Source organism: Muntiacus reevesi, chromosome 5 (assembly GCF_963930625.1).
Source record: "Muntiacus reevesi chromosome 5, mMunRee1.1, whole genome shotgun sequence".
In the NCBI taxonomy this organism is placed as follows: domain Eukaryota; kingdom Metazoa; phylum Chordata; class Mammalia; order Artiodactyla; family Cervidae; genus Muntiacus; species Muntiacus reevesi.
In genome coordinates, this window is record NC_089253.1 from 2,623,051 (window position 1) to 2,637,650 (window position 14,600).

General features: G+C 47.2%; 1 pseudogene; it reads left to right on the forward strand.

Moving 5' to 3' along the window:
• Positions 1-1,699: 1,699 nt before the first annotated feature.
• On the forward strand, positions 1,700-4,231 carry LOC136168839 (elongation factor 1-alpha, oocyte form-like; annotated as a pseudogene).
• Positions 4,232-14,600: the final 10,369 nt, after the last annotated feature.

Below are 14,600 nucleotides of genomic sequence, written 5' to 3' on the forward strand. Positions count from 1 at the left end.
AGAATCTGCCTGCAGTGCAAGAGCCCTGGGTTCCATCCCTGGGTCCGGAAGATCCCCTGGAGAAGGGAATGGCCACCCACTCCAGTGTTCTTGCCCAGAGAATTCTATGGACAGAGGAGCCTGGTGGGCTACTGGACATGACTGAGCGACTAACACTTTCAATTTCACTTTAACCATCTCAGACCTTGATTCTGCTGTAAAATCGGGAGAGAAAAGAGACAGACGTTTTGTGAGGATCCATCTTCTCCGACATTCTAGGTTTTTGGTTCCTTGGGCACAAAGGTGAGAATGGTGATTTAAGAACAAGTAGTGGAGGATTTTCCTGGTGGTCCAGTGGCTAAACTCCATGCTCCCAATGCAAGGGGTCTGGGTTCGATCCCTGCTGGGGGAACTAGATTCCACATGACACAATTAAATATCCTGCATGCCACAACTAAGACCTGGCACAGCCAAATATATAGAGCGAATAAATATTAAAGAAAAAAAGAGCAAGAAACAGGCAATGCTCAAGGAGGTGGGCCTCCATGGGATGGAGAACCTCAAAGTCTAGAGTATTGGTCTCCTGCAATCCTGGGCCCAGGCTAGGGCTGTGGAGAGTGACTTCGTCAGCATTGGCAGTGTCTGAGCACTGCTAAGAAACTTCCTGGGGAGGGAGGAGGACATACTCAGCTTCAGAGAAAACCTCAAGTAGCCACAGTCCAGCCTTGGGGCAAGCGCCCCCAGCAGTCCTGGACTGCTGGCTGAAAGAAGCCCCAGAAGGACCACCGGCTTTCAGGGAGCCTGAGACCTTCCCCCAACAAAGTCCCCACGACCACTTCCTGATTCCGAGTCCTCAGTCCCTGGCGGTATTGAGCACTATACTTCCCAGTGCACTGCTTGATGAACGAATGAATGAAAGGCCACAGCCATTTAGCACCTTAGTCTTGGGAAGTCACATGCAAAGTCTGATGCCATGCAGAATTCATTCTTACCAATTATTTATCTTTCTTCTTATTTCCCAAATCTTCCCTTCCCAGACTCCACCCACACACTCACTTACCCAGGCTTTCGTCATCCGAATATCCAGTCAGTCAGAGAAGAAGTCTGTAAAATTGGATTTGGGGGTAGGGAGTGGCATTCCCTTCCCAGCTCTGGTGTCACATTTGGGTGGAACCAGAAGCAGGCCCAGGGCAGGGCTTATAAAAGCAGGAGGTAAGACAGCCATTCACTACTGTCACAGCTGTTGCAGCTCCTTCTGGATCATCCTTGGTCCTTCTTCTCCAAAGGGAGGCACTGGCTAGGTGAAGAGGACCACCTTCAGGCTACGGGATGGCAGGGTTTCTTGTACATGGAGTGCGGGGGAGGGGGAATTAGAAGGGTGGGAGAAATGCGGGGGAATGGCTGAGCCCCCACATGTTTGAGGGAAGGCCCACATAGGAGAAAGGAGGGAGGGGCCAGGACCACTTGGAAATCCCAGCTACAGCCCTGGGATCATGACCCTTGGCAGGGTGCAAGCCTGGCAAGTCGTTTCCTTTCCAGCTGGTGCCACTGTGACCCAGGCTCTGGGCTAGGCCACAACGTAGGGAGGGGGTGCTGGGGCAGAGCAGGAGGAGAGGGGTAGCAAGAGGCGGGTTGCCCACCGGACGTCTGGGCCTCAGTCTCTCCCCAGGCTCCCCTCCCATGCTCCAGTCAGCAGTGACTGAAGGAAGCAACCACCACAATGGGCAAAGAGAAGACGCACATCAACATCGTGGTCATCGGCCACGTGGACTCTGGCAAGTCCACCACCACCGGGCACCTCATCTACAAGTGTGGGGGGATTGACAAGAGACCCATTGAGAAGTTTGAGAAGGAGGCAGCTGAGGTGAGGCACCCGCCCTCGGGGTTGGCTCTAGGGGTGGCGGGGGTGTGGAAGGCGGCCTGCCTCTGGCTGGGTCTGGTGGTAGAGTGTGGAAGCAGGGTGCACTGTGAGGTCTTAGAGTGGCTGCTGAATTCCCCGGGAGAGATCCGGCTGCTCACCCTCAATGCGCTCCTCACCCCTCACCGCTCCCCAGATGGGTAAGGGCTCCTTCAAGTATGCCTGGGTGCTGGACAAACTGAAGGCAGAAAGAGAGCGTGGCATCACCATCGACATCTCCCTGTGGAAGTTTGAGACCAGCAAGTACTCCATCACCATCGTCGATGCCCCTGGCCACGGGGACTTCATCAAGAACATGATCACGGGCACCTCCCAGGTAAGCAGCCGTTGTTCCCAGGCCCTCCCTTTCGAACTAGGGCGGAGGGTAGGGAGGCGGCTGGCAGAGGGAGGGGAGGAAGGGCATCATAAACCTTAGAAGGTTTTCCTTATCCGCGCCGACCTTCAGTTCTGACCAATAGGAAGACAGACTCTACTGCGGTCCAGACGCCATCCTCTAAGGCTGGGGCAGGGACTAGGTTTTCTGACACCCAGACGAGTAGATCACCTTGTGGGGCTCCTGAGGAAGGAACCAAAAGCTCATGTATGGGACTGAGTGACAGTTTAAGTGGGAGGCAGGACCTCTGCCGCACAGCAGCATCCGGGGGATGAAGGCATTTGTCAGTTTCTGGGGAGCGTCCAGCCTGCAAGGGGCGGGGGATTGCCCGAAGCTCTAGCCAGCCTCCCAGCACATCCGGCGCTCCCTCCCCTAACTAGCCTCTTGTCCGCTCGATGTCTGCCTCCCGCAGGCCGACTGCGCCGTGCTCATTGTGGCTGGCGGTGTGGGCGAGTTCGAGGCGGGCATCTCTAAGAACGGGCAGACCCGGGAGCACGCGCTGCTCGCCTACACCTTGGGTGTGAAGCAGCTGATCGTGGCGGTCAACAAGATGGACTCGACCGAGCCTGCCTACAGCGCCGCGCGCTTCCAGGAGATCACCAGGGAAGTGAGCGCCTACATCGGGAAGATCGGCTACAGTCCGGCCACCGTGGCCTTTGTGCCCATCTCGGGCTGGCACGGAGACAACATGCTGGAGCCCAGCACCAGCGTGAGTGCGGGCGGGGTCTATGGGCGGCCGGGCGCGGGGCGGAACGGGTCTCGGTCCTGGGATGGGCACGCCGGGAGCCACGCCCCGGCCTCCCTCCCCCTTCACCGCATCCCCGTTCCCGCAGATGCCCTGGTTCAAGGGCTGGAAGGTTGAGCGGAAGGAAGGAAACGCCGCCAGGGTGACCCTGCTGGAAGCTCTGGACTCCATCCTCCCCCCAACTCGCCCGGTCAACAAGCCCCTGAGGCTGCCGCTACAGGACGTGTACGAGATCGGAGGTGAGGGTCCAGGGCTGGGCGGGCTGAGGGGAGACACCTCTGGAGGATGAGGTCCGGGGTCTGACTTGCTGGGCTTCAGGTCCTGACTGACCGCCTGCCCTTCTGCGCAGGCATCGGCACAGTGCCCGTGGGCCGAGTGGAGACTGGCTTCCTGAAGGCCGGCATGTGGTCACCTTTGCCCCCAGCGGCCTCACCACTGAGGTCAAGTCTGTGGAGATGCACCACGAGGCCCTGTCGGAGGCCCTGCCCGGGGACAACGTGGGTTTCAACGTGAAGAACGTGTCTGTGAAGGACATCCGCCGTGGCCATGTGGCTGGAGACAGCAAGAACGACTCCCCGATGGAGACCGGCAGCTTTGTGGCCCAGGTGAGCCGCCAGGAGGCCAGAGCCCTTAGAAATCACTCCCCGTTTCAGTGGAGGCCCCAGACTGCTGGAGGTTTGGCCCTGGATCACAGGTCCCAGCAGATCTCTTCTGATCCCATCCTCCTCCTCTCCCCACCAGGTGATTGTCCTGAATCATCCAGGACAGATCCAAGCTGGCTATTCTCCGGTGCTGGACTGCCACACAGCCCACATCTCCTGCAAGTTTGCTGAACTGAGGGAGAAGATTGACCGGCGCTCGGGCAAGAAGCTGGAAGACAACCCCAAGGCCCTGAAGTCAGGCGACACAGCCATCGTACAGATGGTCCCCGGCAAGGCCATGTGGGTGGAGACCTTCTCCGAGTACCCACCTCTAGGTGAGCAGGGTGAACGGCTGCTGAGTCTTGGGAGGAAAAGCACCTCTGACTGAAGCCACGGAGCCGTGCCTTCTGTGTCTCTTCAGAAATCTCACTCTTTTTTTGTTCTGTCCTCCAGGCCGTTTTGCCGTGCGGGACATGAGGCAAACGGTGGCCGTTGGCGTCATCAAGGCTGTGGAGAAGAAGACATCGGCTGCGGCCAAGGTCACCAAGTCAGCAGTGAAGGCCAGCAAGAAATGAAGCGCATCCTTCTCCCGCGCCATTTTCTCAGCAGCCTCTACTGTATGCAACACTTCTATGACTGAATAAAATTAGTAGTGAAACTTCTAGCCATTTTGATTTCCTCCAAGAAGGAAAGCATGACATCAGTGAGGAGACTCTGGGTAAAGAACCAATTTAAGGGCCACAGGCTTGGAAGCATTTTATGCCCTGGGTGATTAGCACACCATTCAGGTCTTAACCTTCTCCTTTTCCCCACAAGGAAGCATTGTTTGGGGATGTGATGAAGTAGAGTCACAATGGCATAGGGTGAGATCCCAGGGCTAATAGGTGAGTCCAACACTATCATGTCCAAGAGCTGAGTTTGCCAAGAGAATGCACTGGTCATAGTAAACACCCTCTTCCAACAACACAAGAGAAGACTCTCCACACAGGCATCACCAGTTGGTCAACACTGAAATCAGATTGATTATATTCTTTGCAGCCAAAGATGGAGAAGCTCTCTATAAGGTCAGCAAAAACAAGACCAGGAGCCTCCTGTGGTTCAGATCATGAACTCCTTATTGCCAAATTCCGACTTAAATTGAAGAAAGTAGGGAAAACCACTAGACCATTCACGTATGACCTAAACCAAATCACTTGTGGCTACAGTGGAAGTGAGAAATAGATTGAAGGGATTAGATCTGATAGACTGTGGACGGAGGTGCGTGACATTGTACAGGAGGCAGTGATCAAGACCATCACCAAGAAAAAGAAATGCAAAAAGGCAAAATGGTTGTCTGAGGAGGCCTTACAAATAGCTGAGAAAAGAGAAGCTAAAGGCAAAGCAGAAACAGAAAGATACACTCATTTGAATGCAGAGTTCCAAAGATTAGCAAAGAGAGATAAGAAAGCCTACCTCAGTGATCAATGCAAAGAAATAGAGGAAAACAACAGAATGGGAACGACTAGAGATCTCTTCAAGAAAATTAGAGATACTAAGGGAATATTTCATGCAAAGATGGGGACAATAAAGGACAGAAATGATATGGACCTAACAGAAGCAGAAGAGATTAAGAAGGGGTGGCAAGAATACACAGAACTATACAAAAAGATCTTCATGACCCAGATAATCATGGTGGTGTGATCATTCACCTGGAGCCAGACAATCCTGGAATGTGAAGGCAAGTGGATCTTAGGAAGCATCACTATGAACAAAGCTAGTGGAGATGATGGAATTCCAGCTGAGAGCTATCCCAAATCCTAAAAGATGATGCTGTGAAAGTGCTGCAGTCAAAATGTTATCAAATTTGGGAAACTCAGCAATGGCCACAGGACTGGGAAAGGTCAGTTTTCATTCTAATCCCTAAGAAAGGCAATGCCAAAGAATGTTCAAACTACCGCACAATTGCACTCACCTCACACACTAGCAAAGTAATGCTCAAAATTCTCCAAGCCAAGCTTCAGCAGTTTGTGAACCGTGAACTTCCAGCTTTTCAAGCTGGATTTAGAAAAGGCAGAGGAACCAGAGATCAAATTGCCAACATCCGTTGCATCATCGAAAAAGCAAGAGAGTTCCAGAAAAACCTCTACTTCTGCTTTATTGACTATGCCAAAGTCTTTCACTGTGTGAATCACATTAAACTGTGGAAAATTCTTTAAGAGATGGGAACACCAGACCACCTGACCTGCCTCCTGAGAAATTGTATGCAGATCAAGAAGCAACAGTTAGAGGTGGACATGGAACAACAGACTGGTTCCAAATAAGAAAAGGAGTACATCAAGGCTGTATATTCTCACCCTGCTTATTTAACTTATATGCAGAATACATCATGTGAAATGCCAAGCTGGATATTGTTTGGATGAAGCACAAACTGGAATCACAATTGCCGGGAGAAATATCAATAACCTCAGATATGCAGATGACACCATCTTTATGGCAGAAAGCGAAAAAGAACTAAAACTCTTGATGAAACTGAAAAAGGAGAGTGAAAAAGTTGACTTAAAACTCAACATTCAGAAAACTAAGATTATGGCATCCCATCTCATCACTTTATGGCAAATAAATGGGGAAACAATGGAAACAGTGACAGACTCTATTTTCTAGGGCTCAAAAATCACTGCAGATGGTGATTGCAGCCATGAAATTAAGAGATGCTTGCTCCTTGGGAAAAAAGCTATGACCAACCCAGACAGCATATTAAAAAGCAGAGACATTACTTTGCCAACAAAGGTCCGTATAGTCAAAGCTATTGTTTTTCCAGTCATCATGTAGGGATGTGAGAGTTGGAATATAAAGAGAGCTGAGCACCGATGAATTGATACTTTTGAACTGTGGTGTTGGAGAAGACTCTTGAGAGTTTCTTGGACTACAAGGAGATCCAACCAGTCCATCCTAAAGGAAATCAGTCTTGAATATTCATTGAAAAGACTTATGTTGAAGCTGAAACTCCAATACTTTGGTCACCTGAAGAACTGACTCCTTTGAAAAGACTCTGATGCTGAGAAAGGTTGAAGGCAAGAGAAGAAGGAGATGACAGAGGATGAGATGGTTGGATGGCATCACCGACTCAATGGACATGAGTTTAAGTAATCTCCCGGAGTTGGTGATGGACATGGAGGCCTGGCATGTTGCAGTCCATGGGGTCACAAAGAGTGAGACATGACTGAGCGACTGAACTGAACTGAACCATGTCCTTGGAATCCTGGTGCTCAGTGCTTTAGCATTCAGAGCCCTGAAACAGAAAATGCCAAATTCTCTTAGGCAGAAGAGGTACGATAAATGGATGTTTGGGCTTGAGCTGTTCAATTAAGTTAGGTTACTATGTTTAGATGGTGAGGAATTAATGGAGCTTTGTAGCCTTTGTTCTCTAATTTTTGTTTTCCTTTTTTTTTTTTTGGATGCAGCAGTATATCTCATGGAATTTTATAAGCTATATCATATGTCATCATATACTGGGAATCAAGTCTTTCAGGTCTGCCTGTGGTGTATTCATTCATCAATTTGGCAGATAATTTGTGCCAGATGGTAGTCTAATCCCTTAGACTTTACCTAAAGTGTAGAGACGCGGAACTATCAGGTGATAAATGCATAAAAGCAAGTGAGCAGTAAGAAGAGTAGAGGTGGAAAGTAGACCATGAAAATTGTAAAGCAGTAAAAATTTCCAGTCATCCCAGCACGATGGCCATTTGGACCAGGAGAATAGTCATGATGGAGATAAGTGGTGAGAGATTCTGAATAAATTTAGAAACTGACAAATATTTAAAAATTGCATGTGAGATATGAGGAAAGGCAGTTGAAGGTGACATCTAGTTTCTTGGCCTGTGGAATTAGAAAGATTGGACTTCTATCATGAGAGGTGGGATTGGATTGCTAACTAAAAGAGATGCTAGTCTGGAGAGGAGAGAGGTCCAGGCTGAGATAATCAGGGAAGTAATTAAAACTTGGAAAGTGGATCCCTTGCCCAGAAGCATCTGCATGGAGGTACTAAGACATGCACATACACTTACCCTTCCTGGAAGTAAATTAATCAGTTGCATAACCATTGCAATCAGTTCTCTACTGGAAAAGTCATTACTCTTCAAACATTAAGAGTGCAATTAAAATGAATCAAAGCCTAACAGGACTGTGGGAACTCTTTCAGAAGCCAGGTTGGGAATGAGCAGGAAGTGATATTCCTAATCACTATGGAAATTTGATATTCAAGATGTAGACCAGGTTGAGACCTATTTTTTTTCCCCACTGATCAATAACATTGCCTGTTCCTGCCTGTCAAGTTGACTCTGTTTCATGCACAAATCCCCAGGGAAACCCCACACCTAGCACAGACCTAGAAATAATAAAAGGACGACACGTCAGAGCCATCACCGTGCCAGGTATCAAAAAGCTCACCTGTCTCCAGTGCTGGGAAGCTTGTCAGATTTCAGCTGCTGTCAGCATGAAGCAGCCTAAAGGAACCTGGACCAACCTTGGAGCATCTCAAGCTTGTCAATGTCAAAGGCTACCCAAACTGAGACCAGTGCAGGGGCTGTGGTTGGTATGGAATGTAAATTGCTCACCTGTTGGATTCCTCATGCCTCCTAGGGCCTGTGCAGAATGGCTAGTCCTTTTTGTCCTCAGAATACTTTATTTAAAATTCTCTAAATCATAACCACGGCTTTGCTTAGAATGATTGGGGAATTAAACTTCCACTTAGGTGCACCCTTAATATGTACTCAATAAACATTTGTTGACTTGTGAATGAATGTCAACCTGCTTTTATTGAGAGAAGTGAATGTTTTAATACTAATTTATTGTTTTTGAAAGTTTTTTTTTTTTATGTAGACTAGTGTTAAAGTCTTTATTGGATTTGCTACAACATTGTTTCTGTTTTATGTCTTTGCTTTTTTGGCAGCAAGACACATGGAATCATAGTTCCCCGACCAGGAATAAAACTCATACCCCCTGCACTGGAAGTCAAATTATTAATCACTGGACCATCAGGGAAGTCCTGCTAATTTAGTCTTAATTCTTAAGAACAATCATGGTTTCGATCTGTGTTTCATAAAGATGCCATTTTAATTTGAAAAAAAAAAAAAAGAAAAAGTGTCATGGTTAATGCTCTAAGTACCATATTCTCTACTCAGTAATTCCACAGTGGGTGGGAGCAAACATTGCTGGCAAGCAACAGAATCTCATCTCATTAGAAACTCCAAGAGTCTTTCTATACAGCATTGCAAAGAGCCACCAGAATTAGCCAAAGTTTGGCACCAAACTATGGCTATAGCAGTTCAGACTAGTAGTGAGGGCTCTGACATTTAACCTTCCTTTAGTCCTTAGCATAATGTTGTAAGTGGGCCTAAGGCGCCTTAGAGTAGAGTATGTGAGTCGCTCAGTCATGTCCAAGTCTTTGCAACCCCATGGACTGCAGCCTGCCAAGCTCCTCTGTCCATGAAATTCTCCAGGTAAGAATATTGTATCAGGTAGCCATTCCCTTCTCAAGGGAATCTTCCAGACTCAGGTATTGAGCCCGGGTCTCCTACCTTGTAGGTGAATTTTTTACCGTCTGAGCCACCAGGGAAGCCCCAGGCACCTTGGTTGGTCACAGTGATTAGGTTCTTGACTGGCAGGTATTAGAGGCCTCCACTTGTTAGATATCACTACCAGTTGAAATAATGAACGAAGTCTCAGACGGTTCCTTCACATATACCTCTATTAGCAGGCATAAAACTATCACATGTCTGTTGTAGAGTTTGATGAAGTCTCTGAGCTTCTAGAGACTTTTCAGTCTCTGCTGCATGTGACAGCATTCTGGCATTAGATCTCAGCTGGCCTTCTTGTGCGGGAAAGAACCCCCTAAAATGACTCAACACAAGATGGGGTCCTTTGGCGCTGACTGCCACCCCAGAGGCTGCTGTTCAACTGTTCATCCAGGGAGATGACTATGCAATAGTTTCAGTCAACCCGTGTGTCAGTTCTGCTCGCTTCACCCGTGAAACACACTTTACTATTACCCACTGAAGCAAGCAGCATGCCCTCTCATGCTGACTGGAGATCAATACGGTTGAAACTCGTAACACTGTTCTCTCCACCCCTGAATCCATCAGAAGGGCTTCTGATTACTCTTTCCAATGCTATCTTAACCAAAAGCTCTATGTTAGCTAAGAAGAAACTGCTTCTTAGTTTCTGCTGGTTAAAATATTTCTTAACCATCTCTAGACTGAGTTTTCTTGGGGTACTTTGAATATTAACCAATCACGCCTACTGACCCTGCAGACTACGTCTCACATTACGGCACTCCACCTTGAGCCCACTCTTCCCTGAGAGATCATGTTGCCCCATCCCAGGCTCCTCGCCCACTTCTCAGGAAACCTGACTTGCTTTCCTGGCAGCTGCTTTCCTTCCAGAAGTGGCACTAGTGGTAAAGAAACCAGCTGTCAGTACTGGAGACACAGGGGATCCAGATTCGATTCCTGAGTCAGGAAGATCCCTTGGAGAAGGAAAGGGCAACTCACTCAAGTGTTCTTGCCTGGGGAATTCCATGCACAGAGGAGCCTGGTGGGCTCCAGTCCATGGGTCACAATGAGTCAGACAGGATGGAGTTGGCGCATGCGCGCGCGCGCGCACACACACACACACACACACACACATATCAATGATGGAATCATCCAATAGCCTCAAACCCAGAAGGAAGCACCCTGGCTTCAAGATGTCAGCCTGCCCTCTGTCAGCGTCCAGGGCTTTAAATGCTTCCTGCTGGGGCATTTGTGAGCTCCTCTTCCCAGGCCAATAACGACACTCTGCCGCTCTGCACACCCTCCTTGGGGTGGTCTGCGCTTTCGTGAAGGGAGCTTGTTCTGGGCTGACACGCAGCTCTCACTGGGCCACTCCATGTTCCAGGCTGCGGCTGGTAACTCCCAATTCTGAAGACTCCTACATGGAGTGAGGCCAGGAGGACATGAGGTCACTCCTTGCTTCATTCATCCATCCCCTCTTCCACCAGATGTTCACTGATGGCACGTGGGATGGAACTGGAGTAAATGTTTCATCCTGCTCACCTCGATCTCACCCATCCTGCAAGGGAGACAGACAGGTGACTAGAAAATTCTAATAGGTGTAAGAAAGGCTGTGACAGGGCTCACCTTGGGAGGTTGTGTGGAACACAGGAGGGCCAACAACAGAGCTTGAGGAGTCAGAGAAAACTTATTGGAAATATTGACCTCTTAAAAAAACACATATGTAACACAAGGGACTTCCTTGGTGACCAGGGGACTTTGCCTTTCCCTGTAGGGGGTGTGGATTTGATCCCTGGGACTTTGCCTTTCCATGTAGGGGGTGTGGGTTCCATCCCTGGGCAGGGTGCCTAAGGTCCCCCATGCCTCATGGCCAAAAAACCAAAACTTAAAAAACAGAAGCAATATTGTAACATATTCAATAAAGACTTTAGAAATGGTCCACGTCAAAAAAAAAAAAAAAAATCTTAAAGAAGAAAAGCACAAAAGCCCAGAGGGGAGTGAAAGCCAGGAAGGCAGGGTGGTGGGTCTTCGGGCTGGGAATGCAAGAACAGGCAGGCCTTTGAAAAGCCTTGGTGTCGAGCTGGTGTGTCTGGACTGGGTGGCGAGCGGCCAAGCTCAGGAGCCTCGTTTTTCTCTGGATGAGAGGTGCAGGCTTCGGGCTGCCTCAGAAACTTATCTTCAGCCCTCATTCAAAGAGAACACAGGGAGTAGCTGTGACCTGACACTGCCCTCTACTGCTGGGCGGTCGGGGGACCCCTGCCCACTTTCATCAAGCCTCAGAGACCCTAGTAGTGAGGGCTACCAGCTCACTGGCATGGAAATAAAGAAATACGACTTTACCAGACTGAGACGGTTTCTTCTCAGGGTGGATGCGAAATTGGAATTCTGAAAAGACTCTCTAGTCATTTGTCTCAATACGATGGATTTCTTCTTGTTATATTAAACCAAGGCCCAGACTCCAGAAACAGAAACCCAAGCTGCCATTGCCCATTCGTGCGCACGACTGGTATTTTGGCCTTGTCGAAAGGCAAACCAGCTCATGTTTACTTAGCTGCTTGCATTTAATGATGACCACATAACACAGCTGAGAAAAGTCACCCTATGGAAAAATCCGTTTTCCTTCTGTGCTGAAAAGAAAAATCCCACCACATCGGAGAGAACAGACATGTCCGGCATTCACAGATAGACGAAGACCCTCAAAGAGAAATCTACCCTCTCCTGTTTACCTATAGGCCAACTGGGCATTGGGAATATTTCCAGAGAAAAACTTCATACCTTCTCACTCACATTCCCATGTCCCATAATTAGCCGAGTCCTAATTATCCCCTGTATTGTCTCTGGCGCATTCCTTTTGTGAGACAATGGTGGGTAAGACAATGGTGCGTAATTCAAACACAGGGCCAATGTAAATGAGAAACTGGCAGAGGGCTCCCGGGACGATTGCATTATTCATGAAAAGACATCAGAACAATTGGAGGATAGCATTAGATTTTAAATCACAGCGGCAATTACAAGACAATTATCCCAAATGGTGTAATTGCCACAGCTACAGGGTGAGAGGCAGAACCTACACAGCGTTCGTGCCACTTTCTTTTAACACCATGATGAAGACGGGTTTGTTTATTGTTAAGAGGAAATTCTCCGGAAGGAAGCATCTGTACTCCCTCCTTTTGAGCCCCGTGGAGCTGCAACCAGAGCCTGGGTGAGGAGTGGAACCAGAGGTTGCCCACGAGTCCCTCAAGCACCCTGCCTTGCCTACTCCAAGACATGTAGCGCTCAGCTCCTCTACCTCGTCCTTGAACTTCAGCCCAAGTACGGAACCTGGGTTCCACTCCTTCTAGTGGACACCCTTGGCTGATGTCCCCCAGCCAAGGACTCCCCATGTGCAGCAGCGGGGAGTCGCTTGCTTCTCAGGCAGCTCACTGGAGTTTACTCCCAGTCCCAAACCTTATTGACACCCCAGCTTAGCTAGCTCAGACGGTCAAGAATTTGCTTGCAATGCAGGAGACCCAGGTTCAGTCCCTGGGTCTGGGAGACCCCTAGAGAAGATCGCTACTCACTCCAGTATTCTTGCCAAAAAATTCCATGGACAGGGGAACCTGGCGGGCTACAGTCCATGGCTAGCCAAAGTCAGACATGACTGAGTGATTAACACTTTCCCTTTCATTTTCATAAAGGCAGCTACCATGTACTGAGTACATACAATATGCAACATGCTTCTCACATCTTTTATTTATTTATACTGAGGTAAAGCTGATTTAAAATGTTGTGTTCAGTTCAGTTGTGCAGCAAAGTGATTAACTTATATATGTATTTATATATACATACACACATATACAAATATCTTCTTTTTCTGATTTTTTTTCATTATATGTTATTACAAGATATACAATATGGTTTTCTATGTTATGCAGTAGGTCATTGTTGTTTATCTGTAGCAGCAGTATTTACAATAGCCAAGATATGGAAGCTATCTAAGTGTCCATCGATGGATGAATGGAATATTACTCAGCCACGTAAAAGGATAAAATAAAGCCATCTGCAGCAATATGGACCTAGAGATTATCATCCTAAATGAAGTTAAAACAGAGAAAGACAAATATGGTATGACATGGCTTATATGTAGAATCTAAAAAAATTACAAATGAACTTATTTATAAAACAGACAGACTCACAGACATAGAAAACAAACTTATGGCTACCAAAGGGAGAAGAAGGGGTAAATTAGGAGTGTGGGATTAACAGATATACACTGCCACACATGTGTTCTTATTTAACTTAACCTGAGAGGGTCTTGGTTTTCTTTGCATTATTTACTCAACAAGTATCTATCTAGTCTCTTCTTTGTAACTGAGATCTGTTTTAAGAGCCTGGGCTGCATCAATGACAAAACAGAGCCCCGCCTTCTTGGAGCTCACCTCGTGGGAGTTACTTTGCACAACCCTGGGGACACAATGTACCCTCTGAAGCACAGGTGGAACCAAAAGTAGGTTGGTTGTCAAACACTCTCCACCTCTTTCCTAATCGCCTTTCTTTCCTTTCCTTTCATTTTCTCTGTCCTTTCCGTTTAGGCCGAATTTGCTGCAGAACTGTGAGTCTTTTTAAACCAACCCAACAAACCCTCCTTAAGCATCTGTTAGTTTGATAAGATCTAGCAATATTTAAACTGAATTTATCTTTTGATCTCATAATTTCACTACTAGATCTTTATCATACAATATTCTTGCATAGGAGTGCTAAAATATATTCAATGATACACATTGCCATGTTGTTTGTGACAGTTCCAAACTGGAAACAATGAAAATTATCCATCAGTAAGGGAACTGTTAAATAAATTATGGGGCATCCATGTAGCAGGATATTATGCAGCTGCTAAAAGAATGTACTGATTATAGGAAGATGTCCAGGGACTCCCTTGAAGTGAAAAGGGCATGTTTCAGAACAGTGTGTACAGTTGGGTCCCGAATTTGTAAAACAAATTTCACACATTTACATTTCATTATTTAAAAAGACCAGAAGGATATGAATCAAATTATTATAGGGAGGTGCCTCTAGGGAGTAAGTTGAAAGTGGGAAAGATTTTACCTTTCTTCTTCACTTGCTTTCTGATTTAAAATATGTGTAGATTACTTTTTAGTTAAAATAAAAACACATGAAGAATAGGGATTATCTCCCCAGCCCTGAGCACTAGATAATCAGAGATGACTAAGAGGGTCTGGATTTCTGCCCTGGAGGAGGTTAACATTATGTGTCAAATTGGCTGGGCTATGGTGCCCAAATATTTGGACAAATATTATTTATTATGTCTGGTTAAACATCATTTTGGTCAAAGGGTATTCTCTGAAGCTATTTTTTTTATGAGATTAATATTTAAATCAGTGGACTTTGAGTTAAGCAGATTATCCTCCATAATATG